This window comes from Carya illinoinensis, chromosome 15 (genome assembly GCF_018687715.1).
Source record: "Carya illinoinensis cultivar Pawnee chromosome 15, C.illinoinensisPawnee_v1, whole genome shotgun sequence".
Taxonomy (NCBI): domain Eukaryota; kingdom Viridiplantae; phylum Streptophyta; class Magnoliopsida; order Fagales; family Juglandaceae; genus Carya; species Carya illinoinensis.
This window is the reverse complement of record NC_056766.1, coordinates 3,230,374-3,248,591: the sequence shown is the minus strand read 5'-3', so window position 1 is coordinate 3,248,591 and position 18,218 is coordinate 3,230,374. Positions and strand designations below refer to the sequence as shown.

The following is an 18,218-nucleotide window of genomic DNA, read 5'->3' as shown; positions in this document are numbered from 1 at the left end:
CTTCCCTATTGTAACTTTTAGGCATCGCCTTTATCAGTATGCGAAGCTGAGCCCCAGGATCAAAATATTAAAAAACAGAATCAATGCACTATGAAGGATTCACTCTCTTGGAAGGAGCTACATTAATGTCTCTGGGTTCTTGTAAGAACTTCAAAATGTCCTGTAAACTGTAACCAAGATGGAGTCTGCTATATTTCAACTGCATTAAAAAACCTTTCTTTTTATAGTTTGTTTAGAGGAGGGAATTGAATGGAATGGAAAAATAGTCTGTAAAGCTGCCATTGTCATAATCACGAGTGCTTATCTACTGTATGATACCCAAATCTGAAGGGTCGTTTCCATTCCGACATGAATATTGTCTCTCTGATATTGTGTCCAAGAACCTCTTATTTATCAAACCATGGGAGAGGAAATCACTTACCCACTAAACCAACAACCTTAATGTTTACTATAGTAACTTCTTGATAGTTAATTCTAACGTCTTGTCCCCCTATTTTGCCAGCAAAAAGAAATCTATTTGGAAATCAAATTACGAGGATTTTGTCTAGAATGTTTGTTATTTTTTAAAAGCTAAATTGTTTAATTTAAAAGTAATAAATAAATAGCTTTAAAGAATATTACATGGCATGATACCTTCTAAATATGCAAGATATTGCCGTTGAGTGCTTCGCAATTATCTTAGCGTTCCTGTTGAAGCCGGCCAAACTCCCGCCATTCTCAAGTCTCAACAACATACTGGAATATCCACAAGCATATCTCCCCTTGGAACTTGGCATCGTTGGAATTGTCTCTCTAATCCAATGAGCTTCGTATATTAAGGCTTCCAGCAAATCCCATTGGGTCACAAGTCTCGATCTTTTTACCATGTCCTTCTTGACGTCCACTGATAAAAAGCGATCGAGGTTTCCACTCTTTAGTTCGCATACAGATCAACAGCCAGATAGGGAAACGAGTTATATAGCCTTATTATCCAATAGACATTTGTGGGTTCCGCCGGAATAATAATCTCCATGGATAGCCCTTCGTCGCCATCTAAGTTGTTATCGCATTGGTTGCGACTAAGGATCGCAGTCAAACTGAGCTTGAGCTCACCATTGAAGGCGTGCTAACGGCGGGTTGCATTCTTCGTGGAGGAGACATGCTTGTCGTGCTCGGAGTCCTCCATAAAGTCCTACACCCCTGCAAGTGTTCGATAAGTTGTGTCTCTGGAATCACGGTCTTCATCTTTTTGTCCTGTTGCTGTGGGTTTCATTGCTATTCAGTATTTTGTTTATTGCTGTGGCTTACATTGGTATCTTGAGAGGAAGTCTCTTAAGAGTTTTAGTGAAGTTTTCCTTTTAGCCTTATTTTGCCTTTCACAAGTTCAGAATGCCCCAATGCTTGAAGAGTTAATGGCTGGATTTAAGTTAGAGAAATACTTTTAGCTATAATTTTATAAAAGTAACTCTACAAACTCACATATCTTGATATAGTAGTCAATTTGTAAGTTTACTTTTGTAGAATCTCAGTTTGATTGTAGCACTTCTCTATTAGCTAGGATTTAGGAGACCTACCATTTGGCATTCTGGCAAGAGTGGCTCCTTTTAAACTAGTGTACCTTGAAGACACGAAGATTAATCCTAAATTTTTCTGAAGGTCATGCTTTTAAGGCTCAATTTCAAAACGAAATTTCTAAGGGGAATACTTCTTTTCCCTCATAAAATTTGTGCAATGCTTGATTTTCCTATTTGGGATTTGGTTCATGAGAAATGTTATTGTTAATGTTGTGTTTCATATGCCTTTAGGCTGGACCCTCAGTAGCTCAGATTTTCAATCTTGAGCCTGCGAACACAAAGAAAATACTATGAGACGGCCACCGTGGTAGTGACCGGAAAATCTCCGATGTTAAAGTTAGTATATCTTTAGAGGAGCATTTAAGAAAGTTAAGAGAGTTCAGAGAGTCTTAACCCTTATCCCAATACCTATGAGTCCTTTTTATACATGGTTTCTGGAATCAAGTGCCCATGTCCTATGGTTGGGGGAGGTATCCTCCTTGTAGCTTCTTCAGCCATACTTATTTAAAGCGGTGTGGCTTTTTGGAGATGGTGCTTTCAATGTGGCATGGCCCTCTAGAGGGCGCATTTAATGCAGTGTGACTCCCTGCTTTGTTCTGCCAGAGGATGCATGTCGTCTGGTTCTTCTTTCTTCTCCCACCAGAAGATCGTGATTTGCACTCCTTTGCCCACTCAAGGTTATTTGGGACTTAGTTCCTTTGATGTGGCGTGTTCTACTCTCCTTTGCTTTGAGGCAATATTTTTGCGCTTCCCTTGTGGTCACCGCCTTCTGCTATAGGTTGAGAACTCTATAACGCGACTGATGGATTGCCTAGTGGGCCTAGGCCTATCACAATATTGGGCTCAGGCTCTAGGCTCTAGGCCCTGGGCCCAGGCGAAAAACCCTTAACAATCACACTGTTAATTCTCATTGGGCTAACTTGATATGAATTTCTTTTTTCCCTTTCTTTCACAGTTGTCCTTGCATAGTATTCTTTCCGCATGAGTGGGATGACACTTTTACCTCTCAGCCCCTCCACGTGTTGGGCCCTTAAGTTCTCTTTCGCATTAATGACTGTCAGGTGGTCTTTTCAGCTTCGTGTCGCGTGTTCACAGGATTTGAATTGCTCTCCTTCCCACATTCGGCTCATGGAAGCTGGAAGGCCAACCGTCACTCCTCTATATAAGATTTGTCTTGTCTTTGTCACTTTCTTTTGGTTTTATTTGCCCTCTCCTTGCATCTCTGTTCTCTTTTTCTTCGCCCTTACTTTCAATAGACCCAAAAAAATCCGCTGAGCCTAGGAATTTTGATTAGCAACACCAGCTTGAGGCCGGTGCCCCAGAGCTGGGCTACGTTGATCATCACTGGTGCTTGGAGGCCTTCCACAACTTTCTACAGTCGCTGATCTACACTTACCACGTCCCTGACAAGGTGTTCTTCGAGATTCTTGGGCCCCGGGAGGGCGCCGTTCATGCTGACAGTTCCACGTCGTGTGTCGCCCTCTTCCTCAGTATGTTTTCCTATGGGTTGAGGCTGCCCTTCCCACTCCTTGTTTGGGAAGTTATGCACCATCTTGGGCTAGCTCCTATCCAACATCATTCGAATGCTTGGTGGATTTTGATATGCTGCTACGTCTTGTGGCAACATGCACTATTGAAGTCTGACCCGAAGCATGCTGACCTGACCTACTGTGAATTCCTCCTGACCCAAAATGTAAAAAAGGGCATCGGGGACATTTGCAACTTCAGGGCAATAAATGCCCTCGTCATACTGGAGTCACGATATCGCAAAATTGCTAATTAGACTAGCAAGTTCTTCTTCGTGTCCGACCGAGGATAAGATTTCTCTGTTGGGTAGATTGGTAGTGTCAACTTCTCGATTAGGGCTCAGTGGGGCGTTGTTTCCAATTATAAGGCCATGCAACTGACACCATGCCTGAGGAGCTGCGTTGCATTGCCATCATTAAAGAGTGGGCGAAAAAGCGCCCCCTGGCTGTCCACTCAAAGGTTCTTTTGGGGGATGAGAACATCGCTGCATACCTTCCCCCTATGGGTCATAAGTCTTGTACTGGATGAGGTTCTTTTGGGGGGCCCTTCTGGATGAGATTCCTCGTAGGTTGCCCGTGGTTGAGCTGCCTCCCGAGGCTAATGTGGAGATGACTACTTCTTCGGCCTCCACTACTCATTCCGCTACCGGGAAACAAGTCTTTGAAAGGCGCCTCTGGGGGTTTCGCGGAGTAGTTTGGTTCTTTCGATGGGAGCACACCTTTGTGAGGGCCTCCTCGTGGTGAAGCTCCCATAGGCAATATCCTAGCCATTATCATTGCTATTTATCTCCCAGTGGTGTTTGTTGTTGGGTCAGTTGAGGAAACTCCTTAGGGGGAAGTTGAGTCCCTCGTATCTAATCCACCGATTGGCATAGAGGTTACAGTTGCTGTCATGAGGTCCGAGGAGGGCGGCCCATTTGCTTCAGGTGAGGAGAAGGATCACTCCCTTTCTTAGGGGGATCTAATGCCCTTAAATGGGGATCCTCCCAAGCCCTCTGTTGGTGGCCTAGACTGGTAGGTCTCGGGTGATGTTAGGAGCGCCGACGTGGACTAACAATCACCTTCCACAGGTAACTCAGAGGAGGTTATCTCTGCATCCACCTGTCTTGAAGCTAGGAGTCCACGACCGAAGGCTTTGCAGCGGGTGGATAGATCTCTGTTGGGCTTTTTCTCTGAGGTTTCCTTCTCTCTGACTCACTTTTTTCCTGTTTTGTTCGTCTCTCTTTATTTTTTATTTTGACTCTTCTGTCACTTATTGTGGTAGCTATAGGGAGCCGACAAGTTGGCCGACTTCATCGTGATGGCCAGGAGGCAATCGAGGTGCAGAATTGGGATCTTTGCTCAGTGGTGAAGATGGCTCTCCACTGCGCAAGTGGGGAGAGGAAGGAGAGAAAGTGCTTGGAGGCGGAGTTGGTGACGGCTAAGGGGTGGGTCATCTCGGCCTAGGAGTCGTTAGTCAGCTTTAGGCGGAGAATGAGGAACTGAGGGGTCATCGGGACTCTAACGCCTACCAGTTCAAGCTATTGGAGGGGGAGTGCTCATCTCTATCGCCACCTTGAAGGATCAAGAAGACTCATTGTGGGCGACTCAGGCTAGGGCGGAGGAGGTGTTGAACGAGTTGGAGGTGGCTCAACAGAGGATTGCCGCCTAGTACATAGTTATTGAGGACCTGCAGAATGACTTGGCTCAAGTGCAGGAGGTCATTGCCTGTCTGGATGATCAAATGGGAAAGCCCTTTACGTCTGCGATAAAGCTTGGGCATACGGGGTAACTTGAAGGCCTTAAGAGGTGGGCTCCATTGGATCCGAGGTGGATCCCAATGCCTCCCTTGATTGATTTTGTATCTCCTTCTCATACCGACATGATGTAAATTTCCTTGTTTCGATATTTTCTTTGTACAAACCATGTCGATTAATACACTAGCATACTTGTACATGTATTTTTGTATCTTGTCGTATTGCCTCGTGCCTTGCTTTGTGGTTGTTTCCTTATTTTCTTTTGCCTTTGTTTTTCACCCTACCGATCAGTTTGTCAAGACTTCCACTCGCCTTGTCCATTATGGCTTGAGATGCTCTATTCTTAGAAAAAGGAGGGAGACTTGCGCTTTGCCATCTTGCCAAGTGTTAGTTCCCAAGTCTCTCCATTGGGCTTGTTTAGCAGCTGATGTGACTCACACAGGTTCCCACGTGCTTCTCACCTTTAGATATTAATGCTCGCCTGTTACTCACTTCTTGCATTAATGGTGTCAGATGGCCTTTGCGGCATGCACTGCAAGATTCGTGTAATGCCTGCCACAAGATTCGTGCCAGATTTGATGGGGGTTGTGGGATATGCACGTTCCCAAAATCTTGGTCGTGGTCGTTACTTCGCTGGGGAATCCCCCTGCTATGGTTATAATTTCCCCTATAGGGGATCCTTCTAGGCATGGCAACTGGGGGGACCTTGCTGTGGTCTTTGCTCAGCTTCCCTTCGTTGTGGACTCTTTACTCTTCTTTGCCTATAGCTCCTATCAGGGCTTCTTTTCCATACTTCCTCCTCCACACTTGTTCTTCCTGGCATGTAGGGGGATATCTTGCTGCTGCTCGATCTATCTAGTCCCTTCCTCCCCACATGGAATGACAGTCTTTCATGTTGTGGGTGGTCAATTGGTGATACGTGCATTAGAGGCATGTTGGCTGGTCGTCCTCTTGGGTGGGCTAGCACTCATGGTTGGTGAAAGCAAAGCGATCTAAGTAGTATCCTGCACTCTTCAAGAAAGGCTTCTCCATCTTTTCGTCATGCGGCCTCCTTTATGTCTTTTTGCGAGTGGGACCCCTAGTTAGGGCTTTTACTTTCTTGTCCACCCTCTCCAATTCTTCTTCCTCGATTTCGTTAGGGCACAAATTGTGTTCTTGACATTGATGAAGTTATCGTCCTAATCCATAAACTTCCGTAATATGGTGAGGGTCCTTTTGGCCAGCTCTGCCATGAACTGGGACCAAGGCCACACTCCCCCTAGGATCGCCACTAGGGTGATCTTTTCATCCCGATTCTCTGTTGTCATGCGCTCCTTATTGAACCTGGTCAGGTATATTTTCAGGTTCTCGTTCTCTCCTTACTTGATGGTGAGGAGGAATGTCTCGAGGCGCCTTCTTCTTTTGCTTGCCATGAACTGCGTGAGAAATAGGCAAGCTATTTTGGTAAAATTGTCTATAGAGCTGAGTGCTAGGGAACAAAACCACACCCTCGTTAGTCCCTTCAAGGTTAGTGGGAAGGCTCTGCAGGCCACCTTCCCGAGCAAACCATGCAATGTCATATATTTCCATAGAGGGGACCCAAAACTTCATTGGTAGGGGTACCACCATCACCTCTGCACTATACGGCAAGCCCGAGCTAAAGAGCAGCCGGTCCACTGACATTGAGGTGCCCATTTTTCACACCATCTCCTCTTATTTTCCCTTGAGGTTACGTAGTTTGTTTTGCATATTCTTCCTTTCCTCATATGCGTCACTATCCTCCCCTGCGTTTTTGGACCCATGATACTCGTTGTTGCCGGGTTCTTCATCTTGTCCTAGTTCTTAGTCGTTGTCCTTGAGGGCTTGTTTTTCTCTCGGAGGACACCCGCCTCAATGGTCAGCTTCTCTACTAGTTGTTCCATCATTGCTAACCTGGCTTCCTTGTTTGCTGGGGTTGTTTCCTCCTGGTCCTGAACTGTCTAAGAACAGGTTCCTGTATGCATACGAAGGACACATAAAAAATTCTTTAAGATTCCATAGACGGCGCCACTGTTAACGTTGTGTTTTGTATACCTTTGGGCTAGGCCCTCAGCAGCTCGGATCTTCAATCTTAAATCTGTGAATACAAAGAAAATGCTGCGAGATGGCCTCCACGGTAGTGTCTGAGAAATCTCCGATGCGAAAGTCAGTATATCCTTAGGGGAGCATTTAAGTAAGTTGAGAGAGTTCAGAGAGTCTAACCCTTATCCCTATACTTAGGAGTCATTTTTATACCTGGTTTTTGGGATCAAAAGCCTATGCCCTACAACAAGGAGAGATGTCCTCCACGTAGCTTCTTCAGCTATGCTTATTCAATGAGGCGTGGCTCTCTGAAGGGGGTGCTTTTAATGTAGGGTGGCCCTCTAAGGGGCGCATTTAATGCGACGTAACATGTTGCCTTATCCCGCCAGAGGATGCATGTTGTCTGGTTCTTCCTTCTTCTCCTGTTAGAAGATCGTGATTTGTGCTCCCATGTCCACTCAAGAATATCTAAGACTTAGTTCCTTTAATGTGGTATGTTCTACCCTCCTTCACTCCAGGGCGAGATCTTCACGAGCTTCCCTTGTGGTTAGCACCCTCTGCTATGGGTTAGGAACCCTTTAATGGGTCGATGGATTGCTCGGTGGGCCTGGACCTCTCACGATATTAGGCTTAGGCTTTGGGCTCAAGGGAAATAGCCCCTAACAGTTATCATGTTTTGACATCCCTTGTATTTAGTTTACTCCTCTTTGAGCTAGTTTCCTCCATATTCAGACTCAAAATAAAATGAAAGCAAAATGCCACCATTTGTCTTATAGCAGCCATAAGTAGTTTGTTGATTAATCCTTTTGGTTTCTATAACACCCTACCTCCCTAGGGTTAAGGATAATGTCAGTTTTAGAAATCTAAGGACCAGTATACTACTAACCTTGACTTTACAAATTTTTTCTTAAAGAAGCATCATGTACTACAAAAGAGCTCATAAAATAAGCAAAGTAATTCTTTATTAAAATACTTCAAATTTAAAAGATATGGAAGTGCTTATTAAAATCAATCAATTCTAATGTGCTTAACAAAATAATTTACTAAATTAAAAATCATAAAACTGGGCATGTCATAAATTGACTAGGCTTCTGCCTCACTTTCTTGGGTCAACTCTCGTCCTACAACTCAATCCTCATAGAGGTCCTCACCTGAGGTGGTTAAAATAGAAAAACATACAAAAATATGCCTTATATCCACATAACTTACGTCAATTTCTAATGTAAATAACATGCATGGAATACCTTATGTGAACATAAAATGCCTTATAACGTCATTTTCCATCCTCAAAACATGCATACTCATAGTTATGAACGTAGATAACATGAACATAATCCTGAACTGTGCATGAAATGCCTTAACATGTATTTCACTTGTCATAGACCAGTACCCACTGTTGGCTCCCTTAAGTTAGGGTTAATGAATCTTAAAAATCATTATGATTCTATTGTTGACCGTGGGTTGGGAATCGATCCATACATAAGGAAGATAACATTGAGTGCACTACCAACGTATACATCATGGCAATGTAATATGCCCTTTAACCTTATGGTACCCTTTTTATGTCATAACATAAGTCATTACGTATTTTAACTGTCATTTTTCATCATAATCATACATCTATACTTTCTTATCATATCTTTCATAAAATGTCGTGATACATGTTTTCTTAAATAAAATTACAACATTTTATAAATAATATTTTGAAGTATAACTAATTACATAAAATCATAACTCTTAATAAATATTTCGATGTATAACTCTTCACATAAAATCATGACGTTTTATAAATATTTTGATGCATCATCATGTGTCATGCAGCTAACATGAAACTTATGCATAAAATCATAACATTTATAAATCTATTACAGTAGTAAAATATCATTTCCTTCATGACTTAGATATGTAAAAAAAGATCAGTACTTTCAATGTAGGGCATATGTACAAAATACTAGTTTTTAGAAGAGACATGACGTTTATCGTACACACGTAACTTTCGTCAATTTCTAATCTAATTAAATACGTCATTCACAATTAAAACTCAAAATATCTCCTCGTAACCCTACAATCACATCAATTCCATAAAATTACGTCAATCAATGTACATGTCCTACAACTCCAAACTTGATATATAATTTGCATGGCATCATGTGCATTTGTCATCCAACTTGTAATGACGCATATTTTACACTCATTGACCCATGCATATGACCAACTCGTATCAAAAGTAACCTGTACGTGCATGACTACCATATTAGCCCATATTAATACATGCACTATCCCATGGCAGTTATCTATGTGCATGATACTAGGCAACCATCTATGTGATACATTTTTCCCACCGATGCAATGCCGTTTGCCACCAAAATCCTAAAACAAGTATTTCTTGTAGTGAATATTAAATGATTTTTAACTCAATTATTGAGCCCAATAAGAAACTCCATAATCCATCATACTAAATTACTTGATAAATCTCAACTGGACTTCTATCAAATATTGACCCATTATTACTATCCAGGATCATCCACTAAATTTAACAGGCCTTAATATATACTTTTCGCCTATGAACATAATTAAAAGGAAAAATTTTCTTACGGTTCGTGCACCAATATTGATATATAAGGTATATGTTTAAAAAAATAATGTGAATTGAAGATGAAAATAACTTTTATAAGATTTAAGATTTTCTTCTTCTATCAAAATTTTTTTATATATTTTTTAAATAAAAAAGATCATCGGTGCTTGAATTGGTGCACGAACTTGCTTGTAACCCAATAAAATTATCCATATTCCATCCCTAACATATTAGATACGTTTCAGTTTCTTATATACATTTCAAGAGTTTTAGTGGGATCACTTTTTGGCCCTGTAAACTCTTCTGACTCCTTGTAAAAATATCACCAAATTAAGCCACATATGCAAGTCAACTAGTCAGACACCATGGTCGAACTGTTCTTCCTACATCTTTAGAACATTTCAAGAGTTTTAGTGGGATCACTTTTTAGCCCTGTAAACTCTTCTGACTCCTTGTAAAAATATCACCAAATTAAGCCACATATGCAAGTCAACTAGTCAGACACCATGGTCGAACTGTTCTTCCTACATCTTTAGAACTGAAGGTGCTTTCTTCTAAGATTTGCTTTTGTTCCACAACGTATCCAAATTCCTTACTACAAGCTTATGAATGACTTCCGGTTTCATTTTTTTAAGGAATCTGCTAACCGGTGTTATAGTGAGACTTATTTAATGAAATGCCAGCTTTGTGTCGAACATTTAATGATATATACAAGTCTAAAATGTATAAATTAATACATGATATGTATGTATGTTATCTGCTCTTAGTTGGTGGATAAAAGCATACTTAAAACTATTTAAACACGAATTCAATGGTTAATGTTTGCTTATTTTGTTTTGTCCTCTCCTAATTAAGTTGCTAACCATATTATAATCTCTTTCTGTCTCTTATTTTTCATTTTTGGTGTCTTGTCATAGTGGGTTACCAACTTAGAGCATTGCCTAATTCTTTAACCAGTACTCGTTCAATGGAGGAAGAAGTTTTAGAGAAAGTTTATTTGTATATAAATATGCTCAAGAGAAGTGCTGGGAAGTGTGACGATCAAGGGGTAATAGAATGCTATAAAATGATTTCTACAATGAATATTGCAAATATGGTACTTCAGTAATTATTTTAGGAATCACTTTGCTTATTACAGTTGATATATAAATTTTTTCAACTGAAAATAGTCTTTTGAGTAAGCATGTTGTTTCTCTCTGCTTGCTCTTTTCTTCATATTGCTATATTTGTTCTCTGCTCAGGTCAGGATTGAAGTCAAAATTACAGCTGGTTTTCCCATTAGGCAGGTTATTTTACAAGAGGTAGCAGCCTGTAAAGCAAGTTGGGTTGTACTTGACAGGTAATCTATTTCTCTTATTTATTTAGACCTCATATAACTTTTATAATCTTTTATAGTTTTTAAATGTTTCTTTCCACTATTGTGGATTCTTTCCTTGCATATGTTTTTCTTTCATCCTTCACCCAAATTTGCTGCTCTATTGATTTTTTATTTTTATTAAATAGCTGAATTTTTGTCAATTTTATGTGCAATATGCCATCCATAGTGGGTCTTCGAACTACATTTAGATCTCTTTCAAAAAAGGGAATCTGTTTCAAAAGAACCTTTATTTTCTGTAGGATGGAGAAAAATTGGTGTGCTAAGGAAAGGTTTAGATCTCTAGCTTCATTAAATTAATTTGATATTCTACAAGTTTATTTGAACCAAGAATTGAAATATCAACATAAGCAAAGAAGAACAAAGAATTCGTATAGTTTGATGCATTTTTTGAGCTTGAAAGAATGCATATTCTAATGAACCAACTCTCTTGGTGGGAGATTTTGTAATAACGATTCATGAAGTAGTTTTTTTATTTTTATTTTAGGGTTTCCAAAATTGATTCTAAAATGAAGAAACCTATGTGAAAGTTATCACACGAGACAAATCAGGAAATTTTCTATAGAGGAACGATTTGGAGTTTGTGGAGAAGTCAAGATGTAGGATGGTCCTATTGGCTACTTGCCATCGAAAGCTGCATCTGGGTTTGTTATGGTTATGTGGTATAAACAAGAGGTGAAGTTGCAGGAAGAGTGTGACTGATTATGAGGAAGTACATAGTTGCTTGCTTGTTTAAGACCGTGGATTCCTATGTCCCAAATCTTGGTATAGAAAGAAGATTATTTTGGGACTGAGTTGGTGGGATTATGTAGTTGGTGGGAGATGCTATTGTGTATAGGAGGCTATTTTAATGTCACTCAGTTACCTAATGAAAGATAGGGTGATTCTTATCTTACGCCGGCTATGGTGGAGGATATTCCCTTGGTTGGAGGTACATTCACATGATCCAACAATCTAGAACACCCATCTTGGTCCAAAATTGATAGATTTCTGGTATCTCCCAAATGGGAAGTGCATTTCTTGGACCTAATTCATCAAACACTTCCCCAAATTATGCTCATATCACATCACCATTACGCTAGATTGTGGAGGCATCTAAGGGGGTTGAAAATATTTTAAGTTTAAGATTCTGAAAATGAAGGCTTTGTTGACAAAATTAGACAATGGTGGTTGTCCCATCACTTCCAAGGCACCCCAATTTACATCATGGCGTGAAAACTAAAGGTACTAAAGAAAGACTTGTAAGGAATGGAACGAACTAGTCTTTGGCTATGGGGGACTCTCTTGGAGAAGGTTTAGGGTTTGGAGGTGAGATCTCTTTTAGAAGTCAAAGGCTAACATTAATGGTGGAGATCTCATGGAGACAGAAATCAAGGGCCCTATTGTTGAGGGAGAGGCCAGGTATAAATTTACAAAGTTCCTCCACCAGGTGACTAACTCGCATTGGAGGAATAACACAATTGAGACGAAGATGATGGATCGTCTATCTTCCTCAGATCAATATGCAATCTAGGATCATATTGGATAATAATATGAGCAACTCTCTGAACAGTTTACATGAAGACCCTTGGAGTTATAATTGGAGTCCTTTGAAATCATTATATGGTCCAAGAAGTTCTCTCTCTTAAGTCAATGTGGTATCTAACTCACCAAGATCCCATCTACCAGCATTCCAGAGACGAGTAATTACATTAATGAACCATTAGCATCATACTTTTTTAATGTTAGGAAATGAGCCTAAAATGGACATCAAGGATGCATGCATGCTAATCTTCTAGGTGAGAAGTCTCTCTCTTAATGGAAAAGGTTTCAAAGAAAATATTTGTTTTCAATAGTTATCATAGTTGAAGCACCATTTTTTATGCAAGTCCCATTATTTAACACATGATCTAGTTATTGTCCAAGGTATGTTAAATCAAAGTGGATAAAGCTTTTGACAATCTTTTAGACCTTGAGATCTGGAACTCAATGTAACAAAGTCAAATCCCAACTAATTGGTGCAAGTTATACGTAACTAAGTAATTGTCATAACTTTCACTCTCTTTTCTTGCATACTTATGTACCCAGCACATTGATCATATACCTTTGAACATGGTAATTAGTGAACTAGCCATTTCACTCTTGTTGTATGTATATTGAATTCAACACTAACTTACCATGCTTAACAGGCACCTTGGATGGGATTTAAGGTTTCACCTTAAATAGATATCTTCCAAGGTTGCATTAATACAAGATAGATTCAATACAGAAATTTTGAGACCTCATAATACTAGTGATAAGGACGATATAGAACACAAGCTGTTCTATTCCATGACCAAGGCTGTTACACTATCAAATGGTCCAGGTGGTGAAAACATGGAGCAACCTGAAATCTCTTGCAAAAGCTACCCCTTGTCCTATTATTCTCTGGAAAGTTCCATTATGTCTAAGAGCAACGTGATGCTTTCATCTTCATACAAGTCAGCAGAGCACAAATCCACACTGCAATATGGGCCATCCTATAAACTACAAAATTCAGGTCAAAGAGCATTCATATTTGTGTGCGTGTCCATTTGGCTACTACATGGAAGTGTTTCTCATGCACACTACTATATATAAGTTTTTTGCATCTGACTTAAAAGTTTGATTTATATGGATTAAAAATTTTCCCTGCAGTTGGCACTTGCCAATCATAGATTGTTCAATTAGGGAATGTTATAAAAAAAAATTAAAAAAAAAAGTGATTTTTTTTATAATTTTATTGTTGCCATCTTAGGCTAAGAACCTTGGTAATTCACTTCTGTACTTATGCATTCATTTCATTAATGTATCTAAAAATGATGGATGGTTTAGTCCTACTTTTCTCTCCACAAAATATCTTTTGAGCCTGTACGAAATTTGATTAATCGAGTTCTTTAGTGGACAATGAAAATTTTCAGATCTAACTACCTCATAAAATAATGGTGGTGTCAAGACATGGTAAAAATTTCCATCGCACACATTCTTTAGGTATCTGTGTAATATAGAGAGAGGTGCTACTATAGTGATACCATACAACATTGGCAACAACATTAAACACATATATAAGGCCTCCATTACAGTGACCTGAAAACATCTTGCGTTGCAACAAATATGTTAATGTAGAAATAAAGAGAACTTACAAGTATATCTTGGCTTGATGCATATCAAGTTGCAGAGAACAATCAAGAAAAATGTGCATATATGTTTCTATAGAGTTGAAAGTAAATGTTCTAATTTTAGCGCTTTCTAAAAATAAAAAATCATATAAAGTTCACAATAGGGTGGGAGCAAACACCCTTGCACAAAAGGAAGTCAGAATTATTACCAAATAATCTGCATCCTAGATAGGGAAGAGAACTCTTAAAATGATAAGGTAATTGTTCCATTTAGCTAAGAAGTGTACAAGCTGGTTAACTTTATGATATGCATGGTTGATCTGAATGTATAATCTTGATCTTGTTGCAACAATGGCCCCAAACATCCAGGAATTGCCAGTGTACAATTCCAACGCCCATTCAGCCAGTGAACCACAATCTAAGAGTCAAATATAAGCTCAAGATGAAGTAAACAAAGCATTAAACACAATTTCATACCATCCAGCACTGCTGTTGTTTTAGCCCTGGTATTAGATCCCCATCAATAATGAGGAGAGAAACCAATCAGTTTTAAAATTTATGTTTGATATGAGTATGGCAAATGGTTAGAATAGAATGAGTTCTTTGCTAACAAACTAATTTACAGTGGTTATTAAGATCTACGTACATTAGTCAGTTCTAAACAGAGAAAGTGCAACAGCTATAGTTGAGCTTTTTTAACTTGAAAAGAATAATTAACCTGCAAAGAAGTTTACCAAACTTTATTAGTATGAAGCTGCTATAGTAACAATGTGAGCAATTTTTTTTGTTCATTGGATCATTCCAGTTAACATTTGCTCATGGATAAGGATGGTATGGTTATGGTCCTGGTGTTAGAGTGCTTTAATTTTCCCGTTGTTTTAATTCTCATGGAGTAAGAGATGTCATTCTCATTCTTTTAGGAGCAGTTTCCTTGCTACAATAATATATATATTTTTTAATTCCAGGAGTACACGTCAAAGAAGAAAGTAGATATACCAGTGCTTCTCAAATTGTCCAAAAGCAACCTAAACAAGTTTTCCAACAACAATCCTTGGAGACACCTATTCTTTGTGCTCATTGTGGGACAAGGACCGAGTTGTATGTCAAGGATTCTATGAGATTTATTTTTTCAGACATACAGCTTTCAACAAATGGCTTTTCAGAGGAGAACTTAATAGGAGAAGGTGGATATGGACATGTGTATAAGGGTCAACTTAAAGATGGACAGCTAATTGCAGCAAAGGTACTTAAAGAAGCAAGCACACAAGGGTTCGCTGAGTTTCATTCTAAGGTATATGTCTTAAATTTTGCACGGCGCAAGAACATTGTGATTCTGCTGGGTTACTGTTGCAAGGAAAACCAAAATATTTTGGTGTACGAGTATAACTGCAACAAGTCTCTTGATTGGCACTTTTTCAGTAAGTAACAACTAAACTTACCATCAGTCTGTGTCTTTGCAAGTTCCTTGGCTGAATCGTTATGGATAAGCATTAATCGGCTTTTCTCCTTGTTGGTATACTTTTTTTTCTCTATGGTTGGATATGTTCATAGATAAAGATGCAACTGTTCTTAATGGCACGAAAGAGTTGCTATTGCCATTGGAATTGCAAAAGGATTGCGTTTTCTTCATGAAGAATGCCGTGGAGGTCCTATTATTCATAGGGACATGCGACCAAGCAATATACTACTCACACACGAGTTTATTCCCATGGTAAATTTATATGGCTTTATTCTCTTCTAAGCTTCATTTCCGTTGGGGGCAATTAGATCAATTTTATATGATTACTTTCATATCTACTATTCATTTGAACAATTGGGTTCACCAAGACTTGGTCATTAGACCCAGTGATAAAATTGGAACTTCTCAGAAGAATCTTGTGGGTTCTGGTGCCCTGGTAGATCTACGTTGAAGATCTTGAGCTTCCTAATCCCAGTGAATAATGCATGGGGATGTTCAATCTTGTGTGCTTAATGCTTCTTTCTTTAGTATGGGAACCTAGCTTTCCTGCACAGGAAAATCTCCTCTCTCTCACAAATGGATTTCATCCTTGATAACTCTAGTATGTTTGAAGTGGTTTGAGTCTAGCCTTGACCTAAAATTCCACAAAATAGTCTCCTACATTATCATTTTTTTTTAACTTTTAAAAACATATTTGGCAAAGTCACTCCAACTTCTGCCTTTATTTGAGTATTGGACCTTGCAGGTTTGTCTTGGGCACTAAAGACTTTGGTCTTGTTTATCTTTATATTGAGTAGATACTACTTTGTTAGATTCCAAGTAATCATGTCTGAGTCATGCCTGGTGTGTTGCATGAGTTGTTCCATAATAATGTAGCTGTTACTACTACTACCATTATTTATGTATTGACTATGAAGGATCATTTTGGTTCGTCAAATGATTGCTTTTACAAACAGCTAGGTGACTTTGGCCTTGCCAAATGGAAAACAAGCGATGATCCTGTATATACACTGATACTTGGAACATTAGGGTAAGGAGTTGTGGAAGCTTACCACTACTTTGCAGGAGTAAACAATATGCATTTTTTATTTCTAGTTTTTCTAATAAATAATCAAAAGTTGGCTTTTGGCTCATGTAGATACCTTGCTCCAGAGTATGCAGAGGAAGGTATTGTTTCTGTGCGAACATATGTCTATTCATTTGGCATTGTTTTGTTACAACTGATATCAGGACGCAAGGTGATTGATGCAAATGTAGAAGACCAACAACAATCTTTGTGACAATGGGTATGTTGCTTTTATTGCAGTGATCTATTAAAAAATAGAAATAGAATCATCAATGAATGATTAATAGCTCATGTTGGCAAGAAAGTAAGCATTTTACTTTGACACTACTCTGGCACAAACCTAGGTATTATGATATATATCTTCTTTCTTACAATCTGAATAATCATTCATATGTTCTATAAAAATTTTAGGCTTAACCATTGATTCAGAGGCTTGCATTACATGAGCTCATTGATCGTCGTCTAGGGGACGCGTATGACACATATGAGTTGTATATCATGGCTAAGACTGCATACTTATGTGTGCAAAGAAGCTCTAAAATGCGGCCATCCATGGGAGAGGTAATTGGAGTTTGATGCTTTGAGTTTTAATTCATTGGGAAAATAGTCAAGTTTTTCAAATATCAGTTATTGGTACTGTAAATATTCAAAATGATATGTTGACATTGATGCATGTGATAGGGTGCATGAACTCATCCACATAAAGAAGCGTCTATTCTGCTTTATTCTTTAACTAATTTTATTACATAAAGAGTTTATCCACTGGTCTTTCTACGCTGATTGATTTCTAGTCCTCGAAAGGATATTCTACTTTCTACCGAGCAAGCTCTATTAAACCACAATTGTTGTTTTTCTTTCTCTTTCTGTGGCTTCTACATTCTAGCTGATGTATTCTTGATGCAGGTTGTACGCCTCCTTGAAGCGGACAATGACCATTTCCACCACTTAATAGAGCAATTTGTACCTCATTATACAAAATAAAGGAAGAGGAACTTACAAGTCAATATGAAGAGCACACCTTCCACACCGTTGACATGACAAGATTTGATTTGCAAGAGAAGTTTAAAAATATTCTCTTACAAATCAAATCTTGTCATGCCAATTGAGTGAAGGGTGTATCCTCTACATCAGTTTACAAATATAGTTTTTCTTTTCATTTTCTATAATGGGCCACTATTTTGGTTTCTATTGGTATTGGACAAAGGAGACATCTCCTGTAACGCACCGGACCTGCAGGGGTCGAAGAGTTACTTCTTGAAACTTAAAATTCACATTTTATCAAGATATTTATAGACTTCAAAAATATAAAATCGTCAGAATACTACAAAATCTCTTAATAAAAGTTGCCAATACTTAGAAAGCTTCCATAAATAATCCACTATGCTTAAATAATCATCTTACCCATGCTCCATAATCTTGATCCTTAGCTGAGCTATTCTAAAATCATCTGGAAAATGTTATAGAGATAAGAGGTGAGTTATCAACAACTCATTAAGCAAAGAACATATATTAATGTGCAAACATGAGTATTTACAGAGTTTAGAATATAGAACAAAATATTTTTACTTCTCATTTTCAGAATTGCGGAAGCCAGAAACATGTTATCAAAAAACATTTTAGAGCGAAAGTTCAAAAATGTTCTTATTCAAAATCATTTTGGCATAGCATAACTGACAACCATCATATCAGAACATCGTATCACATTAAAGGCCATGTTTAACTCCCGTGATAGGGTTTTACAAACCCCAATAGCTAACCGAGCAGAAACAGAA

General features: G+C 38.8%; 1 pseudogene; it reads left to right on the top strand.

The window, feature by feature from the left end:
* Positions 1-83: 83 nt before the first annotated feature.
* Positions 84-17,427, top strand: LOC122296105 (annotated as a pseudogene).
* Positions 17,428-18,218: the final 791 nt, after the last annotated feature.